A 21,200-nucleotide genomic window follows, 5' to 3' on the forward strand; every position below is an offset into this window, starting at 1 on the left:
CAGGCAGGTGTTTATTAGCATTATTTTAGGGACCAGCTAGCTTGTGGCACCTCCATCCAGTTGCTTCCAGAGACAGAATAAAGATTATCCAAATTATTGAATGTTACTTCAAATATTACCCAAAGGAGATTCTAAGGTTCCAGTGAGCAGGCTGCACAAGACAACAAGACTTTTCTGTTAGAACACCTTTGATCCTGACACCAGGATAGTCATAGGAAGAAAAAGAAGTAAGAACCCACAGGTAACCCACGTCATTCTCATACTTTTCTAACTATAAGAGAGATGTGCTTCTGTTTGCAATAGGTAAGAAGTGGAGAGCACAGAGATGCCAATGCTCAGGACAGGATAAAACAAACAGGCAATTTGCACCATGTAACAAAAGCTAAACTCATGGTATTTCAGGGAAAATGGTGGAAGTTATTGTAGTGATCAAAATTAGCCAGATTCAGAAAGGCAAAATTCTCTGTATTGCCCCCCAATGATATATAAATTAAGTTAAAGTCATTCATTGGAAAGAGATAGCATTTTCAACAAATGGTGCTGGTTCAACTGGAGGCCAGCATGTAGAAGAATGCAAATCGATCAGTTCTTATCGACTTGTACAAAGCTTAAGTCCTAGTGAATCAAGAACCTCCACATCAAACCAGATACACTCAAACTAATAAAAGAAAAAGTGGGGAAGAGTCTCAATCACATGGGCACTGGGGAAAATTCCTGAACAAAACACCAATGACTTATGCTCTAAGATCAAGAATCAACAAAAGGGGCCTCATAAAATACTGCAAAGCTTCTATAAGGCAAAGGACACTGTTATTAGGACAAAACAGCAACCAACAGATCGGGAAAAGATCTTTACCAATCCTACATCTGACAGAGGGCTAATATCCAATATATACAGAGAACTTAAGTTAAACTCCAGAAAGCCAAATAACCCTATTAAAAATGGGGTACAGAACTAAAGAAAAACTCTTAGCTAAGGAATATTGAATGGCTGAGAGGTACCCAAAGAAATGCTCAACATCCTTAGTCATCAGGGAAATGCAAATCAAAACAACCCTGAGATTCCACCTCACACCAGTCAGAATGGCTAAGATCAAAAACTCAGGTGACAACAGATGCTAGTGAGGATGTAGAGAAAGAGGAACACTCCTCCATTTTTGGTGGAATTGCAAACTGGTACAACCACTCCGGAAATCAGTATGAAGGTTCCTCAGGAAATTGGACATTGCACTATCTGAGGACCCAACTATACCTCTTCTGGGCATATACCCAAAAGATGCTCCAACATACAACAAAGACACATGCCCCTCTATGTTCATAACAGCCTTATTCATAATAGGCAAAAGCTGGAAAGAACCCAGATGCCCTTCAACAGAGGAATGAATACAGAAAATGTGGTACATCTACACAATGGAATATTATTCAGCTATCAAAAACAATGACTTCATGAAATTCATAGACAAATGGATGGAACTAGAAAATATCCTGAGTGAGGTAACCCAATCACAAAAAAAAACTACACATGGTATGCACTTACTGATAAGTGGATAGTGGCCCAAAAGCTGAAAGTACCCAAGATACAATCCACAGACCCCATGAAGCTCAAGAAGAAGGACAACCAAAGTGTGGATGCTTCAGTCCTTCTTAAAAGGGAACAAAAATATTCATAGGAGGAGATATGGAGACAAAGTTTGGAGCAGAGACTGAGGAATGGCTATTCAGAACCTGCCCCAGCTGGGGATCCAGCCCATATACATACACCCAGACAATATTGCTGATGCCAAGAAGTGTATGCTGACAGGAACCTGATATAGCTGTCTCCTGAGAGCCTCAGCCAGAGTGTGACAAACACAGATGCGAATGCTAGCAGCCAACCATTGAGATCTGAGAATGGGGTCCCTGTTGGAGGAATTAGAGAAAGGACTGAAGGAGTTGAAGGGGCTTACAACCCCATAAGAACAATACCAATCAACCAGAGCTCCTAGGGACTAAACCACCATCCACAGTGTACACATGGACTGAACCATGGCTCCAGCTGCATATGTAGCAGAAGATGGCCTTGCTGGGCACCAATGGAAGGAGAAGTCCTTGGTCCTGCCAAGGCTGGACCCTCCAGTATACGGGAATGTCAGAGTGGGGAGGCTGGAAGGGGTGTTTGCTTTTGTGGGGAAACACCCTCATAGAAAAAGCAGGAGGAGGAGAGGATAGGGGGGTTATGGACGGGAAACTGGGAAAACAGATAACATTTGAAATGTAAATTTACAAAATCAAATAAAATAAGTCAATAAAAGTGATTTTTAAAAAAAATAATAAATGGGACATCAGGAAACTGAAAATCTTCAGTAAGGCAAAGGACACTGTCAATAGAACAAAACAACAGCCTACAGATTGGGGAAAGATCCTCACTGACCAGCGTACAGAGGGCTAATATCCAAAATATATGAAAAACTGAAGAAGTTAGACTCCAAAAAAACAAAATAAACCAATCCAAAAGTGGGGTACATAACTAAACAGTGAATTCTCAACAGAGGAATCTTGAATCACCAAGAAATGTTCAACACCCTTAATCATCTGGGAAATGCAAATCAAAACTATCCTAATGTTCTACCTTACACCAATAAGAATGACTAAGATCAAAAACTCAGGTGACAGCACATGTTGGCAAGCATGTGGAAAAAGAGGAATACTCCTCCATTGCTGGTGAGATTGCAAACTTGTAAAAACCACTCTGCAAATCAACTTGTTTTTTTCTCAGAAAATTGGAAATAGTTCTACCTGAAGACCCAGCTATATCTCTCTTAGACATATACCCAAAAGAAGTTTCACCATGCCAAAAGGACTCCACTATATTCATAGCAATTTTATTCATAATAGCCAGATACTGGAAGTCACCCAGATGTCCCTCAACCAAAGAATGGATACAGAAAATTTGGTACATTTACACAACGGAGGACTGTTCAGCTATTAAAAACAATGACTTCATGAATTTTGCGAGCAAATAGATAGAACTAAAAAATATCATCCTGAGTAAGGTAACCAAGTCCAAAAAGGACATGCATAGTATGTGCTCACTAATACAGAATACCCGTGATACAGCCCACACCCAAAGAAGTTAAACAAGAAGGAAGTCCCAAGTGAGAATGCTTGAATCCTACTTAGAAGGGGGAACAAAATAGTCATGGGAGGCAGAGGAAAGGAGGGATCTGGGTGGGTGAGGGGATGGAGAGGAGAATGGGAGGGGGTCATAATCAGGTATGGGGAAAGATAGAAAAGATTCCCAGAGGGACAGGAGAGTAAATGGGAATACACAGTTGCCATGGGTGGCGGATGGGGAGATTCTCTAGAAAGTTCCAGAGACCCAGGATGAACAAGGCTCCTAGGGCTCAATGCAGGTGACCTTAGCAGAAATGCCCAACAGCTGGGATACGGAACCTGAAGAGACCATCCCCAGTAGTTAGACATGGCTCCCAGTGAAGAGATAGGGACACAGCCCCACTTAAGACCCCAACTTGGTCCTGTCTAAAGGAAACGCAGAGACAAAGCTGGAGCAGAGACTGAAGGGATGGTAGTCCAGAGACCAACCATTTTGAGACCCATCCCATGAGTAGGCATCATTTTCTCACACGGTTAATGATGCTATGTTGTGCTTGCAGACAGGAACCTAGCATAGCAGCTCTCTGAGAGGCTCTACCCAGCAGCTGACTGAGACAGTTGCAGATACCCACAAACATGGGACAGAGGTTGGGGAACCCTGTGGAAGTTAGGGGAAGGATTGAAGACCCTCAAGGAGATGTCAATCCCAGTGGAAGACCAACAATGTCAACTAACCTGAGAGCTCCCAGAGACAGAGCTACCAATCAAGGAGCATACATGGGCTGGTCTGGGGCCCCCAACATACATGTAGAAGAAAACTGCCACGTTTAGCCTCAGTGAAAGAAGGTGCTCCTAATCCTGTAGACTTGATGAACAAGTGATGGGGCGGGGGGGCGGGGGCGACTGGGGGATCTGCCCTCTTGCCTCTCAGGTGAAGGGGGTGGGGGAGGACCTCTGCAAGGGGATACCTCTGCAGGAGATGGGGCAACATTTGGGATGTTGATTAATTAATTAATTAATTAATTAAAAACATTCCCATATTTCTGTGTTTTTTTTTTTAAAGAAACCAAAATTCTCCCTATAGGGACCAGGCTTTGAAAATCTGAAGACTTGGGGCACTCCCTGTTGGCTCCCTATTTCCTGCTGGTGACTTGAGATGTGAGCTCTTAGTTGCTCCAGTCGCCATGCCTGCCTGTTGCCATGCTTCTCTACCATGACGATGATGGACTCTTCTCTTTCTGGAACTATAAGCCCAAATAAACATTCTACTAGAAGTTCCCTTGGTCACGGTGTCTCATCACAGCAATGGAGGAGTAACTAACACACCTGTCTCAGACCAGGTGATCACACAGCTTTCACCACCCCACTTCCCCAGTCCTGCTATTTCCCTCGAGGACCCCTTATTGCTGGTCGTCCTGTGCTTCTCCCATTCTGGTCCTCTTTCTATTTCCTGTTTCCCCTGCTCTCCCTATGACAGCATTCTACCTGGGAAGATACAAAACAGACCTCACGGTGGTAAGAGAGATGGCCCCATGGGTCTATCAGCCATGCCATCCCAGGGCCCTGTTATAATTTCCCAGAAGCCAAGTCGTTGCTCTGCACAGTTCTAGAAACTGGGGTTCTGCTTTCACCCTCGTTGGGAACTCTGGGACCTTTTCTCTTAACTCTCTTTGGTCAGAGTGTTTTATCACAGCAAAAGGAAAGTAGACGCATGTCAAAATCAGAGTGAGACTGAAGCAATAATAAAGTCTCCCAACAAAGATACCTGGACCAGACGGGTTCACTGACAAATACTACCAGAGTTAACATCAATGCCCTCTAAACTGTCACATAAAATAGAAAGGAAAGGAATGCTACTAAAGCCATTCTACAAAGCCAAATTTACCCCAAAACTAAAGCTGAATACAGCAACAAAAGTAATCAACCATAGCCTAATTTCTCTGGTGAACAGAGACAGACAAAAAATCCCAATAAAATTCTTACAAATCAAATGCAAAGATGCATTAAGAACATTATACCTCATGATCAACTTAGATTTATTCTAGGAGCACCAGGCTGTATGGACATACAAAATAAAACAGTAAATATAATTGCCCTGGCTATTTTTATATCAATTTGATACACTCTAGACTCATCTAAAGTAGAGGGCCATACTTAGAAAGTTCCTCTGTAAGATCCAGCTGTAGGTCACTTTCTTAATTAGTGATTGACAACCCACTGTGGGTGGTAAGATTCCTGATCTGGTGGTCCTAGGTTCGTTAAGAAAGCAAACTGAGCAAGCCATAAGAAGTAAGCCAATACGAGGATGCGGAGAAAGAGGAACACTCCTCCATTGTTGGTGGGATTGCACACTGGTACAACCATTCTGGAAATCAGTCTGGAGGTTCCTCAGAAAATTGGATATTGAACTACCTGAGGACCCAGATATACCTCTCTTGGGCATATACCCAAAAGATGCCCCAACATATAACAAAGACACATGCTCCACTATGTTCATAGCAGCCTTATTTATAATAGCCAGAAGCTGGAAAGAACCCAGATGCCCTTCAACAGAGGAATGGATATAGAAAATGTGGTACATCTACACAATGGAATATTACTCAGCTATCAAAAACAATGACGAGGAAATTCTTAGGCAAATGGATGGAACTGGAAAATATCATCTTGAGTGAGGTAACCCAATCACAGAAAAACACACATGGTATGCACTCATTGTTAAGTGGATAGTAGCCCAAATGCTTGAATTACCCTAGATGCACAGAACACATGAAACTTAAGAAGGATGACCAAAATGCGAATGCTTCACTCCTTCTTTAAAAGGGGAACAAGAATACCCTTGGGAGGGAATAGGGAGGCAAAGTTTAGAACAGAGGCAGAAAGAACAACCATTCAGAGCCTGCCCTACATGTGGCCCATACATACACAGCAACCAAACTAGACAAGATGGATGAAGCAAAGAAGTGCAGGCCGACAGGAGCCGGATGTAGATCTCTCCTGAGAGACACAGCCAGAATACAGCAAATACAGAGGCGAATGCCAGCAGCAAACCACTGAACTGAGAACAGGACCCCCGTTGAAGGAATCAGAGAAAGGACTGGAAGAGCTTGAAGGGGCTCGAGACCCCATATGTACAACAATGCCAAGCAACCAGAGCTTCCAGGGACTAAGCCACTACCTAAAGACTATACATGGACTGACCCTGGACTCTGACCTCATAGGTAGCAATGAATATCCTAGTAAGAGCACCAGTGGAAGGGGAAGCCCTGGGTCCTGCCAAGGCTGAACACCTAGTGAATGTGATTGTTGGGGGGAGGGTGTTAATGGGGGGAGGATGGCGAGGGGAACACCCATATAGAAGGGGAGAGGGAGGGGGTAGGGGGATATTGGCCCGGAAACCGGGAAGGGGAATAACAATCTAAATGTAAAGAAGAAATAGTCAAGTTAATAAAGATATAAAAAAAAAGAAATTAAAAAAAAAGAAGTAAGCCAATAATCAGCCCCCCTCCATGGCTTCTGCATCAACTCCTGCCTCCAAGTTCTTGCGCTGTCTGAGTTCCTGTGCTGAATTCCTTCAATGATAAACAGTGCTAGGGAAGTATAAGCTGAACAAGCCCTGTGCTCCCTAAGTTTCTTTGCTCATGGTGTTTCATCACAGCAATATCAACCCCAACTAAGACACAGACAAGCTGAATGACATAAACCAAATGAGCCTGTGAACAATGCAGAGAAGGCCTTTGACAAAGCTCATATCAACAACTGTGAAGAAAATAGAAACAGAAGCAACATACCCCAACATACTTCAGCATAGCTACAGACCCATACCCAACACTATACTAAGTGGGCTAAAACTAAAATCATTTCCTCTAAAATCAGGAATCAAGCAAGGTGGCCCCTTGTACCCGATATGGTGCTGGAAGTCTTTTTTTTTTTTCCTTTTTCTTTTTTTCGGAGCTGGGGACCGAACCCAGAGCCTTGCGCTTCCTAGGCAAGCGCTCTACCACTGAGCTAAATCCCCAACCCCGGTGCTGGAAGTCTTAACTAAACAATAAGAGAGGAGAGAGAAATTTAAAGAATATAATTAGGAAAAAGAGGAAGGGTTGGGAAGGTGGCTCAGTTGGTAAAGTGCCTGCCTACCTGCCTGCCTGCCTTGCAGAAGTGAGGAACTAAGTTAGAGCCCCAGAACCCTCATAAAAATGCTGGTTATGCTGGGCTATGCCTGCCTCTTCCTAACTGGATAGCCATACAGGCTGAAACCTCCAAGCCACTCCACTGGGCTGGGGGCTCTGTTGATGTTTGAAGCCCATGTTACCACAGGGGAACATGTGATATCCCCTTGCCAACTGTAGCACTCAGGAGAGTAGCCCCCAACCTCATCTGAACAGCCCAGTAGTACTCACCCTGGGGGTGGCAGTGAGGGTGAGCCAACCCCAAGGGCATGGCAGCAAGCGAGCTTACCCTGTCCCTTGCCATCTGCTATAGACAGGAGTGCTGGTCCTTCCCCTCTCCTTGGCAGAGCAGAAAACCTGGACCTAGTGGCATCGGTGCAGGGGAGCTGACAGGTGACCAACTCAGCCACCACCCAAGCTATAGGGCTTTCAGATGTCCCACCCCAATATCTACCCCAATTATGAACTGCTGGATTGCTTGAAAGGTCCAGTCCTGCAGAACTGAAACTTCAGGGTCTCCACTACACAGTGCAACAATGGGATATCCAAAAGCCATCCAGTATTGATAGTATAGTAGAAGCCAGAGACCTTGATCAAACCAATGACTCACTGCAATGAACATTTGCAGGAGAAGCTGTTGGGGAAAGGGGTATTATTTTGGCTTTGTTTTGTTCTTCTTTAAGGGGAGTGCAAAAGTGGAGGGTGGATAAGGAGGGAGGAGGAGGTAAGTGGGATTTGGGTGCATGATGTAAAATTCATAAAGAATCAATTCTTAAAAGTTTTTAAAATCCTAAAATCCATACAGAAGTACAAAAGATCCTTAACAATCAAATAATCTTAAGCATAAAGAGAAATGCTGGGGCTTGATCTCAAATTATACAACAGATCCATAGTAATAAAACAGCATAGAGCTGACACAAAAATAGACATGTAGATCAGAAGAATAGAACAAAGAACTCAGAAATCAACCCACAGTTATAGCCACTTAATCTCTGACAAAAGGTGTCAAAAAGTATACACTGGGGAAACAACATATGAATCAAAAAAGAGAGAAAACATGCATGGGAGAAAAGAAAGCATCCTTTTTATCAAATAGTGATGGAAACGCTGGACCCACATGTAGAAGAATGATGCTGGATACCCTTCCTACCCCTGCACAAAAATCTATTCAAATTAGATCAAATACCTTAAAGTAAAGACTCAAAATTTTGAAACCACTAAAGCAAAGCAAACACTTCAGGGTTCAGGCCTAGACAAGGAATTGCGCAGGAATTACAGGTGTGGTTGCAGAGAATTAAAATGCTTCTGCAAAGCAAAGGACAGCATCTCCATTCCCACAGCCCTCCCTGCAGCCCCCACTGCACTTTTCCCACACAGGATGTTGGTCATCACTTCATTGTTCCTTTCATTATATTCTGATACTCTCACTAGAGACTAGGAGGTAGAGTGTTGCTTTCCAAAACCAGGCCTGGTGCCTGCCACATGGTTGGTTCAAAACAGACAGCTGAGAAAATGGTTGGTAGAACACTTGTATCACAAACATGAGAGCCAAGTTCAGATCCCCAGATCCCACAGATCAGCCAGACATGGTAGTGTGTGCCCATAATCCTAGCACTGCAGAGATGGGGGCCGTAGAATCCTTGAAGATTGCTGGCTAACCATCCCTGTTGAATCAGTGCCAGTGCAGGGATGGCGGAGTGGGGCAGAATGAACAAATCTTATCCTAGTCAAATTGATTGAAAGCAAACTGCCCCAGGAAAACAAACATTTCAGCAATGAGTCAAAGCACAGCCACGAAGGGGTCCAAAGTAACTCTAGTACCAGGAGCCACCTTTTAAACTAAGTGTGTTTTTGAAAGATAAGTCAAAATAGTCATCATATTTTCAAAGTGCCACCATGCTTTTAAAATAGTAATAGTAATAGTAATACTAATAATACTAATAATAATAATAATAATGTAAAAATGTTGAAGAAAGCTACTTAGAATCTAGAAAAGTTTGCCCAAGTGGCCATGAGGTCCACTGCTATGTAGGTATGGCCAGTTCTGAAGAAGGGAGAGCCTTCTGACCAGGGCCTGGTTGGAAGCTTAAGCTGGTTTCTCAGCCTCCCAGTCCCCTCACCCATGCAACATGGGGTGGTGCAGACAGTAGGCTGGACACAGGAAGGAGTCTGACCATAGTAGCACAGCCTTCTAAGGACCTACAGGAAAAACATCCATCATCCCACATCATCTTCACTGAGAGCAACCAGAATGCAGTGTTTCAGTGGTCAGCCAACTTATAGTCATCCCATGGATCTCAAATCAGACTCATGTCCCCAGAGAAGTTTTTCCCCAACACTATCCCTGGACAGGTCTCTTCCCCTGTCCCCTCCCTCTTCATTCCAACCTCCTTCCTAGTCAGGCCACATTTCCAATCCCAGCCAGATTCAGTGACCTTTGAAGACTGTCAGTCCCCACGTGAGCAAGCCCCATGAGGACAATGACCCTGCCTGGCGTCTCTCTGAACACTCAATACAGCACTCAATGACTTTACCACCTTCACCCTTACTAATGACTTGCGTTCTCATTAATGACAGTCTTTTATCTTTCATGTCTCAGGCACTATCTTGGGACACCCATGCTTTCTGTCATTTACTGAGCTGTTCTGGTCTACAGCTGAGGAAAGCTGAGCCTCAGACAGATACTAATAACAATGCAGGAGATGAAAGTCTGTGAGCACTCCCATCCATGCTCACCCACCTCTGACATATGTATCATGGTCCTCTGTTCAATCACCCAACAGCAGAGACAGACCTGAACCTTATCTTCATGACTTCACGGAAAATGAAACAGATGCTCTCAGCCTCATATCATTCTGCACCCAACTGCGTCCAAAAGCAGCAGCCATCCTGAACACAACTCTGTCATCTCTCCAGTTGTACTTTTATAAATGTCACAGTCAGTGGGACCACACTCTCCATATTATCATGGTATGAGACTCTGTGGCCCTGAGAACTACGGTAAAAGGAAGTTAGGGCAGATGGCATCCCAGCCACCCCCTCCAGCCACTATACTAACATGTAAAAGCCAAAACACCAAGTTTATTCCTCAGTAGTGCCCACCCTGCTCTATTTTTCTTGACAAAAAAAAATAATGAAATTTCAACTAGTTACATAAGACCAGGAAGGGCAGAAAAAGGTACACGAGGAAGTAACTGATATTATGTAAACATCCTCAAGGGGAGCATGAACCCTGAGAAAGGACCTCAAACAGTACAATGCCAACACCCTGAACTAAAGCTCTCAATCGGATCTCTTGCAAAACCAGACTCCACAGTCCCAAGCAAAGCTAATGCTTCTGTGAGATCTGTTCTCCATTACCTGACCTGGTCCATCCCCATGGGGTCAGGCAGAGCACACAGCCAGTAGAAATTCCACTGAGGGAGGTTAGGAAGATAGCTCAGTCAGTGAAGTGCATACCGACAAACACAAGCATCTGAATTCAGATCCCTAGTACCCACATAAAAGCAAGGTGCTTCAGCTGGGGCTGTGAGGAAAGTGGTAGATTCCTGAAGCTCATTGGCTGCCCAGCCTAGGAGAATTGTTGAGGGCCATGTTCAGTGAGAAACCCTGTCTGAAAAATAAAAAAGGAGGGTGACTAAGGAAACATCCTAGGTCAACCTTTGACCTCTACACTCACATACACACGTTCACCTGCACACACAGGAAGCAAATATGGATACTACACAGGCATCTGCATACACACAAAACAGATGGGGTAGCATGGGAAGTCAGAGAGGGTGTGAGGATCCTGCTAGGCCTGGATGGGAGGGTACACAAAGTTTTTGCTTGCTGTGTGTAGTGACAAAACTTCAAACAGGTGTGGCATAGTCTGATGTGTTCAGATGATTGCTTGGCAATTGGGCAGATAGGATTGATAAGTGGCACGGCAGAAGCTGAGGACCAGTTAGGAATCTTTGAAATGACTCAAGGCAAAGAGGTGGGTGGCCTGAAGTGCTAGGAGTGAAAGTGTGGACAGGGTCTCCTGATGAATGGACAGAGGGGGCTAACGGAGAAGTCAAAAGCAGCTTTAAGGGGCTGGGGTAGTAGCTCAGTGGTAGAGCGCTTGCCTAGGAAGCGCAAGGCCCTGGGTTCGGTCCCCAGCTCCGAAAAAAAGAACCAAAAAAAAAAAAAAGCAGCTTTAAGGCTAGAACTGAGACTTATGGGAAAACTGGGTACCACTCTGGAGTCAATAAAGGCATCTGAATTCTCTGACCCACACACATACTAGAACTCTAAGGAAATCTTGGTGTTACTACTTTAAGCTTCTCTGTTCCTGCTTTGAATCCTAACCAGAAGGATGACATTTTACCCACTCTTCCACATCCTCCCATTCATTATCAACCCACCCATCCACTTCTCCATCCAATCATTCATTTAGCAAGCATTTTTTAATACTTACTCTGGGCCAAATATGGTAGGTTCTAATTATACACATGCCTGTTCTTCATAATTTAGGGAAGACACAGAGACCATGCATTGTTCTATTTGAACTTAAATATTCCCCGAAGCTTATATGCTGAAAACTTGGTCTCTGGTGCCAGAGTACTCAGAGATAGAGGTCCTAGCAGATAACTGAATCAAGTGGGCTTTCACCTCATTAATGGATGGAGCCTTTTATGGGCTCATAGTTACTAAGTTTAAAGGGAAGTTATGATGGTTTGAATAAGAATGGCCCCATAGACTTCTGGGACCCCAAGAGTATCCTGCTTCCCCAAGGAGGACTTCAGGGACTCAAGACCCCTCCCCACCAATGCCCCACCAATGGGGGCATAGCCAGCAGAGGTGAACAGTAGTATCCTGTTCCTCAAGATTCATTGTCAGGCTCTGCCTGTCTCTGAAAGGTCCTGCAGGCATCAGGAACAACTACACAACACCAGGAATAAAGAGATAACTAAAGGACAGTGTAAGAACACAATCAACAAGAGCCAGAGTGGGGTTGGGGATTTAGCTCAGTGGTAGAGCACTTGCCTAGCAAGCGCAAGGCCCTGGGTTCAGTCCCCAGCTCTGAAAAAAAAACAAAAAAACAAAAAACCAGGGCCAGAGCAATATGGCAGAGCCCAACTATCCTGATACAACAAGCCGTGGATATCCCAAAATGGCCAAACAATAAGAAGAAGACCTTAAATCCAATCTTATAAAAGTGATAGAGGACCTTAAAAAGGAAATGAATAATCCCTTAAGGAGACATAGGGAAATATAATCAAACAGGTAAAGAAAATGAATAAAACTGTCCAGGGAATGAAAATGGAAACACAAACTAAGGGAATCCTGGAGATGGAGAACCTAAGGAAGAGAATGGGAACTACAGATGCATCACCAACAGAAACCTAGAGATGGAAGAGAAAATATAAGATATAGAAGATATGGTTAAAGAAATCAATAAATCCATCAAAGAAAATGCTAAATCTAAAAATCTCATGCAACAAAACATCAGATGTAGAAGATATCATGAAATAAATTGATACATGGGTCAGAAAATGCCAAATGTAAAAAGTTCCTAACTCAGAACATCCAGTAAATTTGGGACAATATGAAAGGATCAAACCTAAGAATAATAGTAACAGACGAGAGTGAAGATTAGCAATTTAAAAGGCAAGAAAACATCTTCAACAAAATCATAGAAGAAAACTTCTCTAACCTGAAGAAAGAGATTGCTGAATAGTATTCTTTTGTGTAAATGGTGTACGGCATTTTTTCCAGTTGAGGACCATCTGAGTTGTTTCCAGCCTCTGGCTATTATGAATAAGCTGATATGAACATAATGAAGCATGTGTCCTTGTGATATTGTAGAGCATCTTTTGGGTATATGCCCAGGAGCAGTATAGTTGGGTCTTGAGGTGGAACTATTTATAATTTTCTGAGGAACCATCAGATTGATTTCCAGAGTGCTTGTACCAGTTTGCAATCCCACCAGCTGTGGAGGAGTGTTCCTCTTTCTCCACATCCTCACCAGCATGAGTGTTTGATCTTAGCCATTCTGATTGGTGTAAGGTGGAATTTTAGGGTTATGTTGATTTGCATTTCTCTGAAGATGAATGATGTTGAACATCTCTTTAAGTGCTTCTCATCTATTGGAGATTCTTCTGTTGACAATTCTCTGTTTAGCTCTGTACCCCATTATTAATTAGGTTATCTTATTTTATTTTTGGAGTTGTTATATATTTTGAATATTAGCCTCTGTTGGATGTAGGGTTAGTAGGGAGGATACCCTCTCAGAGGTGAAGGGGAGAGGGCATGGAGGAAAAAACTCTTTGAAAAAATCCAGGGCTAAGATTTGGGATGTAATAAAATAAATTAATTAATAAGAAAAAAGAAAACAATGAAAGAGATGACTACAAGCATACAAGAAGCTTATGGAGCACCAAATAGATTGGATCAGAAAAGAAAATCCACCTGCCACATAATAATCAAAGGACTAAATGTATAGAACAAAGAAAGAATATTAAGAGCTGCAAAGGGAAAAATCCAAGTAACATATAAAGGCAGACCTGTCAGAATTACACAGAACTTCTCAACAGACACTCTAAAAGTCAGAAAAGCCTGGGAAGATGTCTTACAGACTCTAAAAGACCACCAATGTCAGCCTAGACTACTGTACCCAGCAAAAATTTAATCATCATAGATGGAGAAAACAAGATATTCCATGATAAAACCAAATCTAAACAATATCTAGCCTCAGGTTCAGTCCTACAGCAGATACTCAGCTCAAGGAGGCTAACTACACCCAGGTAACCACAGGAAATAAATAACCCCACCTGAGCAAATCAAAGGATGGGACATGCACACACAAACACACACACACACACACACACACACACACACACACACACACCACAAACATCAAAATAACAGAAACTAACAATTGCTGGTCATTAATTACTCTCAAAATCAGTCAACTCAGTTCTCCAATAAAAAGGCACAAGCTGGGGTTGGGGATTTAGCTCAGCGGTAGAGCGCTTGCCTAGCAACCGCAAGGCCCTGGGTTCGGTCCCCAGCTCCGGAAAAAAAAAAAGAAAAGAAAAAAGAAAAAAAAGGCACAAGCTATAGAGATTTGATGCACCAAGGTGGGGAGATACGCAGGGAGGCCACCCACTCAGAGGCAAAGGGGAAGAGGAATGGGGGGAGGTACCCTGTGAGTGGGGCACCAGGAAGGGGCAGCATTTGGGATGTAAACAAATAGATTAAATTTTTAACAAGGCACAGGCTAACTAAATAAATATAAAAACAGGGTCCTTCCATCTGCTGCATACAAGAAAGACACCTCAGCCATAAAGATAGACATTATCTCAGAGTAAAGGGCTAGAAAAAGGTTTTCTAAGCAAATAGACCCAAGAAGCAAGCTGAAGTACCCATTCTAATACTTAATAAAATAGGTTATCAACCAAATTTAATTTTAAAAAGATGGAGGAAAAACACTTTATCCTCATCAAAGGAAAAATCCACCAAGGCAATGTCTCAAGTCTGAACGTCTGTGCCCCAAATGCAAGGGTACTCACATTCATGAAAGCTTAAGTCACACAAAAAGTCCACGCATTAAAAGTGGACTCTCACAAATATATAGGGTATCTAAACCGAAAATAAATAAAGAAATAGTGAAACTAATGGAAGTTATAAATCTTATGGACCTAACATATCTATAAAACACTTCACCCGAACACAAAAGAACGTGCCTTCTTGGAACCTCAGGAAATCTCCAAAATTGATAGTCACAGAGCAAGCTTCAAAGGAGACAACAAAATGGAAGTCACCATTGTACCCTCTCAGAGCGCCGTGGACTAGAGCTGGGCTTCGTCAGCAACCAACACCAGGAAGCCTACTAATTCCTGGAAACTGGACAACTCCCTACTGAATGACCCCTGGGGAAGAAATAAGAAAGAAGTTAAAGACTTTCTAGAATTCAATGAAAATGAAGGTGCAACATGCCCAAATTTCTGGGGCACGGTGAAAGAAGTGCTAGGAGGTAAGTAAGTTCATAGCATTAATTGCCGTCATAAAGAAGTCAAAGAGTTCTCATACTAACAATTTAAAGAAACAAACACACAAAAGAGAAATAAATGTCAGGAAATAATTAAACTGAGGGGTGAAATCTATCAATTAGAAACAAAGATAAAGAATCAACAAAACCAAGAGCTAGTTCTTTGAGAAAAATCAGGTCTTGCTTCAAAAACCTGTACTCCACGAAATTGGAAAATCTAAATGAAGTGGATGGTTTCTTTGGTAGACACCACAAAGTTAAATCAAAATCAGGTAAACAATTTAAATAGTCCAATAACCCCTAGGGAAATAGTAGTACTCAATAAAACCCTCCAAACCACAAAGAACCCAGGGCCAGATGGTTTTAGTGCAGAATTCTTCCAGACATTCAAAGAAGAACTAATACCAATACTACTCAAGCTATGCCACAAAATAAAAAGAGAAGGAACATTGACAAACGTATTCTATGAGGCCACAGTCACCCTGGTACCTAAACCACACAAAGACTCAACAAAAGACTCAAAAAGAGTTTTAGGCCAATTTCCCCTATGAACACTGATGCAAAAATACTCAATAAAATATTCAAAAACCCCTGAAGAAACATGATGTGCCAGGATGGGGCATATCTGGGGGTCCCTCCACCCTCTTAGAAGGGAAAATGAAGGGGAAGTGGGTGGAAGGACTGTGGGAGGAATGAACCTGGAGTCAGTGACTGGGATATAAAGTGAGTAAATAAATTAATGAAAAAACTCAAAAACTGAATCCAAGAGCACAACAAAAAGATCATCCATCATAAGTAGGCTTCATCAGAGGGAGGCAGGGATAGTTCAATATATGAAAATCCATCAATGTAATCCACCATATAAACTAACTGAAAGAAAAGAGAAACCACAAGATCATCTCATTAGGTGCTAAGACAAACAAACAAACATCTTTGACAAAATCCAACACCCCTTCATGTTAAAAAGTCATGGAGAGATCGGGAATACAAGATCCAAACCAAACACAATAAGGGATACACACCAAGCCAACATCAAATTAAAGGGAGAGGAACTTAAAGCAATTCCACTAAAATCAGGGACAACACAAAGCTAGCCACTCTCTCTGTATCTATTTACCATAGCACTTGAAGTTCTAGTTAGAGCAATAAGACAACTAAAGGATATCAATGGGATGTAAATTGGAAAGGAAGAAGTCAAAGTATCAATATTCACAGATGATATGATAGTATATATAAGTGACCCCAAAAATTCTACCAGAGAACTCTTACAGCTGAAAAATACCTTCAGCCAAATGGCTGGACACAAAATTAACTCAAAAAATCAGCAAGCCCTCCTCTACACAAGCATTAAATGGACTGAGAAGAAAATAGAGAAACAACACTCTTCATAATAGCTATAAATAACATAAAATACCTTGGTGCAACTCTAACCAAACAAGTGAAAGACCTGTATGACAGGAACTTCAATTCTCTGAAGAAAGAAATTGAAAAAGATATCAGAAGATAGAAATATTTTCCTTCCTCACGGATTTGTAAAATTAACATAATAAAAACAGCCACCTTACCAAAAGCAATCTATAGATTCAATGCAACTCCCATCAAAACTCTAACACAATTCTTAACAGACCTTGAAAAAGCAACTCTCAACTTCATATGGTAAAACAAAAAACCCAGGATAGGTCCTGAACAATAAAAGAAGTATCACCATCACTGATTTCAAACTGTACTACAGAGCTATAGTAATAAAAACAGCATGGTATTGGCATAAAAACAGAGAAGTTGGTCAGTGGAACACAATTGAAGACCCAGAAATAAACCTACACACCTATGAACATTTGATACTTGACAAAGAAAACCAAAACCATAGAAAAAGATGGATTTTCTTAAGGAAAAGGTGATGGTCTAACAGGATATCTACATGTAGAAGAATGGAAATAGATTCGTATTTATCACCCTGCACAAAACTCAATTCCAACAAGGACCTCAACATAAAACAGGACCCACTGAATCTAATAAAAGAGAAAGTGGGAAATGGCTTTGAATGCATTGGTACAGGAGAAAAATTTCTGGACAGAAATGCCAACATTTCTCAGTAATCCATTAATTGAAACCTCATTAAACTGAAATGTTTCTGCAAGGCTAAGGACACCACCATCAATAGGACAAGATGGCATCCTATAGAATGGGAATAGATCTTCACCAACCCTACATCTGACACAGGATTAGTCCAAAGATGTAAAGAACTCAAGAAATTAGATGCCAGCAAACCAAATAACCCAACTTAAAAATGGAGTACAGGGTAGGGGGCTGGAGAGATGGCTCGGCAGTTAAGAGAACTAACTGCTGTCCAATTCCAGAGGTCCCGAGTTCAAATCCCAGCAACCACATGGTGGCTCACAACCATCTGTAACCGAATCTGATGCCCTCTTCTGGTGTGTCTGAAGACAGCGATAGTGTACTCATATACATAAAATAAATACGTCATTTTTTTAAATTGGGTACAGAGCTAAACACAATTCTCAACAGAGGAATCACTAATGGCTGAGAAGCACTTTTTAAAAAAATGTTCAAAATCCTCAGTCAGTCATCAGAAAAATGTAAGTCAAAATGACTCAGATTCAGGGACCAAGACATCAGAAAACAGAAGCCAACAATAAACCCCACTCCTTTTGTTTGTCTTAGGTATCTTGTCACTATGGCTTAAAAGGAGTACCAGAGGAGTTGGGGATTTAGCTCAGTGGTAGAGCGCTTGCCTAGGAAGCGCAAGGCCCTGGGTTCGGTCCCCAGCTCCAAAAAAAAGAACCAAAAAAAAAAAAAAATACAAAGGAGTACCAGAGACACCGTCACTCATCTGCTCAGTCACTCGAAACTTATCAGGGCTAATTCTCACTAGTACTTTCTGAAAAACATGTGTGTTGTTCCAGATTAAAGTTCATCTTGCCCTCAAAAAAAGTATTATCGAAAGCCTTTAAGGAATGGTGTTAAGGAAGCTGGATTTCCATATGTAGAAGACTGAAACTAAGCTGGGCATGGTGGCACATGCCTCTAATCCTATTACTTGGCAGGGAGAGACAGGTGGATCTCTGTGAATTCAAGACTAACCTTGTCTACAGGACCAGTGAGTTCCATGATCACCAGAGCCAAAAACCAAAACACCAACAACAAAACAAAAAATGAAACTAGACCCGCACCTCTCATCCTATCTTTAAAAAATCAATTTAAAAATTGCTTAAATACCGTAGTGCAAGACCCAAAATTTTGAAGCGGATAGAGAAAAAGACAGAGAAAGCATTCCAAACTGTGTGTATAAAAAGACTTCCTGAAAAGGGCACAGACAGTGCAGGAAATAATCCCAGGAATGGGAAAATAGTATCATATGAGATTTAAAAGCCTTTGCACTGCAAAGGAAGGCATCACCAGAACAAAGACACAACCCATGGAATTGGAAAGAACCTTTTCTGACTACACATCAGATGGGGAATTAATATCTAGGATTTGTATGAACTTCAAAAATTGAACATCAACAAAAAAAAAAACCCCAATCAATAGATGAGTTAATGAACTGAAAAGATGATTCTCAAGAGAAGAAATACAAAGTCAATACACACTAAGGAAACGTGTTCAACATCTACAGCCATCACGTAAATCAAAACTGCATTGAGATGCCATTTCCCCTAGGGAGAGCGGTTCCCACTGGGGAAGCAATGGTAACAATGCATGGTGTATAAGGAAGAGGGGCAATGATTTACACAATGAGATATAAACAGGGCAGGGTGGTGAAGAAGAATGGACCTGATAGGCTCTCCAAGGGGCAGAGTGACACTACTTGAGAAGGAGTCAGGTGTGGCACTGTTGGAGGAAGTGTGTCACTGGGGGTGGCTCTTGAGGTTTCAGAACCCAAGCCAGGCCCAGAGTCTCCCACCTCCCGCTGCCCATCTGGATCCAGAGGTAGAACTCTCAGCTACGTCTCCAGTTCATGTCTGCTTGTGTGTTAGCATGCTTCCCACCATGATGATAATGGACTAAACCTCTGAAAGTGTAAGCCAGCCTCAGTACAATGTTTTCTTTTATAAGAATTGGTGTGGTCATGGTGTCTCTTCATAGCAGTAGAAAAACCAACGGAATCAAACAGTCACTATTGAAATTAGTATGAACTTTGCTTAAAATAAATTACCTGAAAAACTCTTAAGTCAACACACCACAGACATGCTTGCACATCTGTGTTTATAGCTGTCCTGTTCACAATAGTCAAAAAAAAAAAAAGAAAGAAAGAATAAGTTTCAGCAGATGAATGGATAAAGAAAATGTGTTAAATGCTGCAATGGAAGAGTTAAACAGTTATAAGAAGAAAGGAATAATGACATTCATGTGAAAACAATGGAACTAGAAGTCATTATGTTAAGCAAAATAACCCAGACTTAGAAAGGTAAATAGCATACGTTCTCTTATGTGTAGAACTAGATTTAAAAGTGTGTGTGTGTGTGTGTGTATGTGTGTGTGTGTGTAACATATGTGTGGAGGATCACAGATATGAAGAAAGGATCTTAAAGGATCTAAAGGAAGTGGGGAATGTAAAGAGCAATGGAATGCATGTGGTAAGGAAGAGAACCAGCTGAAATAGGACAGGAGACATGTTGCAGAGCAGTGGGGGAGGGGAGGCAATATGAATGAAGTATAATAACCCATATTTCATACCATGATGAAACCCAACACTTTGTGTGCTGACCTAAACATTGAAGGTATCCCACACTTGATTGTAGGACACAGATCAATCTTGAAATGACTCTCCTCTGCTGGCTAGCTTTAATACTGCTGGAAGGTGCTATGTGCTATTTAGTCCTCTGGAGTCGGGGACAATGATAGTGTCCAGTACTGGGCCCTGTAGGCTACAATATCAACTATCAGACAAGATGTGCCCACTGGTGCAGTATTGGTATAGCTGTTATGGAAGAAACCAGTCACTTTCGGATTGATACCCGCTCCATAGGAGGTAATTCACGCCTGTAAACCTTGTCAAAAGCCCACAGCTGAGGTAGGCATAGATCCTGGGGGAACCTATTACTACTGTATTGCTAAAGGGACACGTTCTCAAACTGCTATCTAAATATTTATGCTTGTACCCATAGATAAGTGAAACTCTTCACCTTAGTCAGAGAATCCCAATTGCAGATGGCAGCAGTTAATCCAAAGACTTAGTTTGTTAAGGTGCTGAGAATCACTGTGCGTGATTAGCCCAAACGGTGCATCTATATGCATCCTTCCCCGAGGCTCGGGGACCAGTACAAGGGAGGGAGAGGATGTAGAAGCCCGCAGATGAGGAGGGATGCTATGAAACGCTGTCTTCTGGACATGATGTGCCCATTGCACTCATGACCCCACAGCAGCTGTACTGACCTGCATAAAGATCAAATCAGCTAAAATTCCAGCAGAGAGAACCAAGAGGTCCATGAGGCCCTGTCCTTAGCTGAAATAACTGTTGGCTTCTAAAAGAGAAGAGTCCTCTTCCTTTGGGGATGTGGCTGAGGGTAGGTTTCCCATGGTCTAATGGATGGTTCCACATTCATCGGCAGCACCAACTGAACTCAGTGGGGAATTAAAAACACTTGGTATCGGGAGCAGGATGTGTTGTGGAACCTGGAGAAAGATGGAGGGAGTGAAGGGTGGATACAATCAAAATATGCTGAATATGTGTGTGAAATATTCAAAGACTAAACAAAAATATATTTAAAAAAACAAAGTTGAAAGATATCAAATGTTAGAACATTAAGTGAGCCCATTGCTTTGTCGACTGGGGATGTAAATTGATCATATGGAAAAAAATATAGGAGGTACCTCAAAAAGTTAAACCACCATATGGTCTAGCAGTTCTGCTTCTGGGTATATTGGGGAAATAGAATCCCACATCAGAGAGACACCTTCTATGT

The sequence above is a fragment of the Rattus norvegicus genome, chromosome 3 (genome assembly GCF_036323735.1).
Source record: "Rattus norvegicus strain BN/NHsdMcwi chromosome 3, GRCr8, whole genome shotgun sequence".
NCBI classification, from domain to species: Eukaryota; Metazoa; Chordata; class Mammalia; order Rodentia; family Muridae; genus Rattus; species Rattus norvegicus.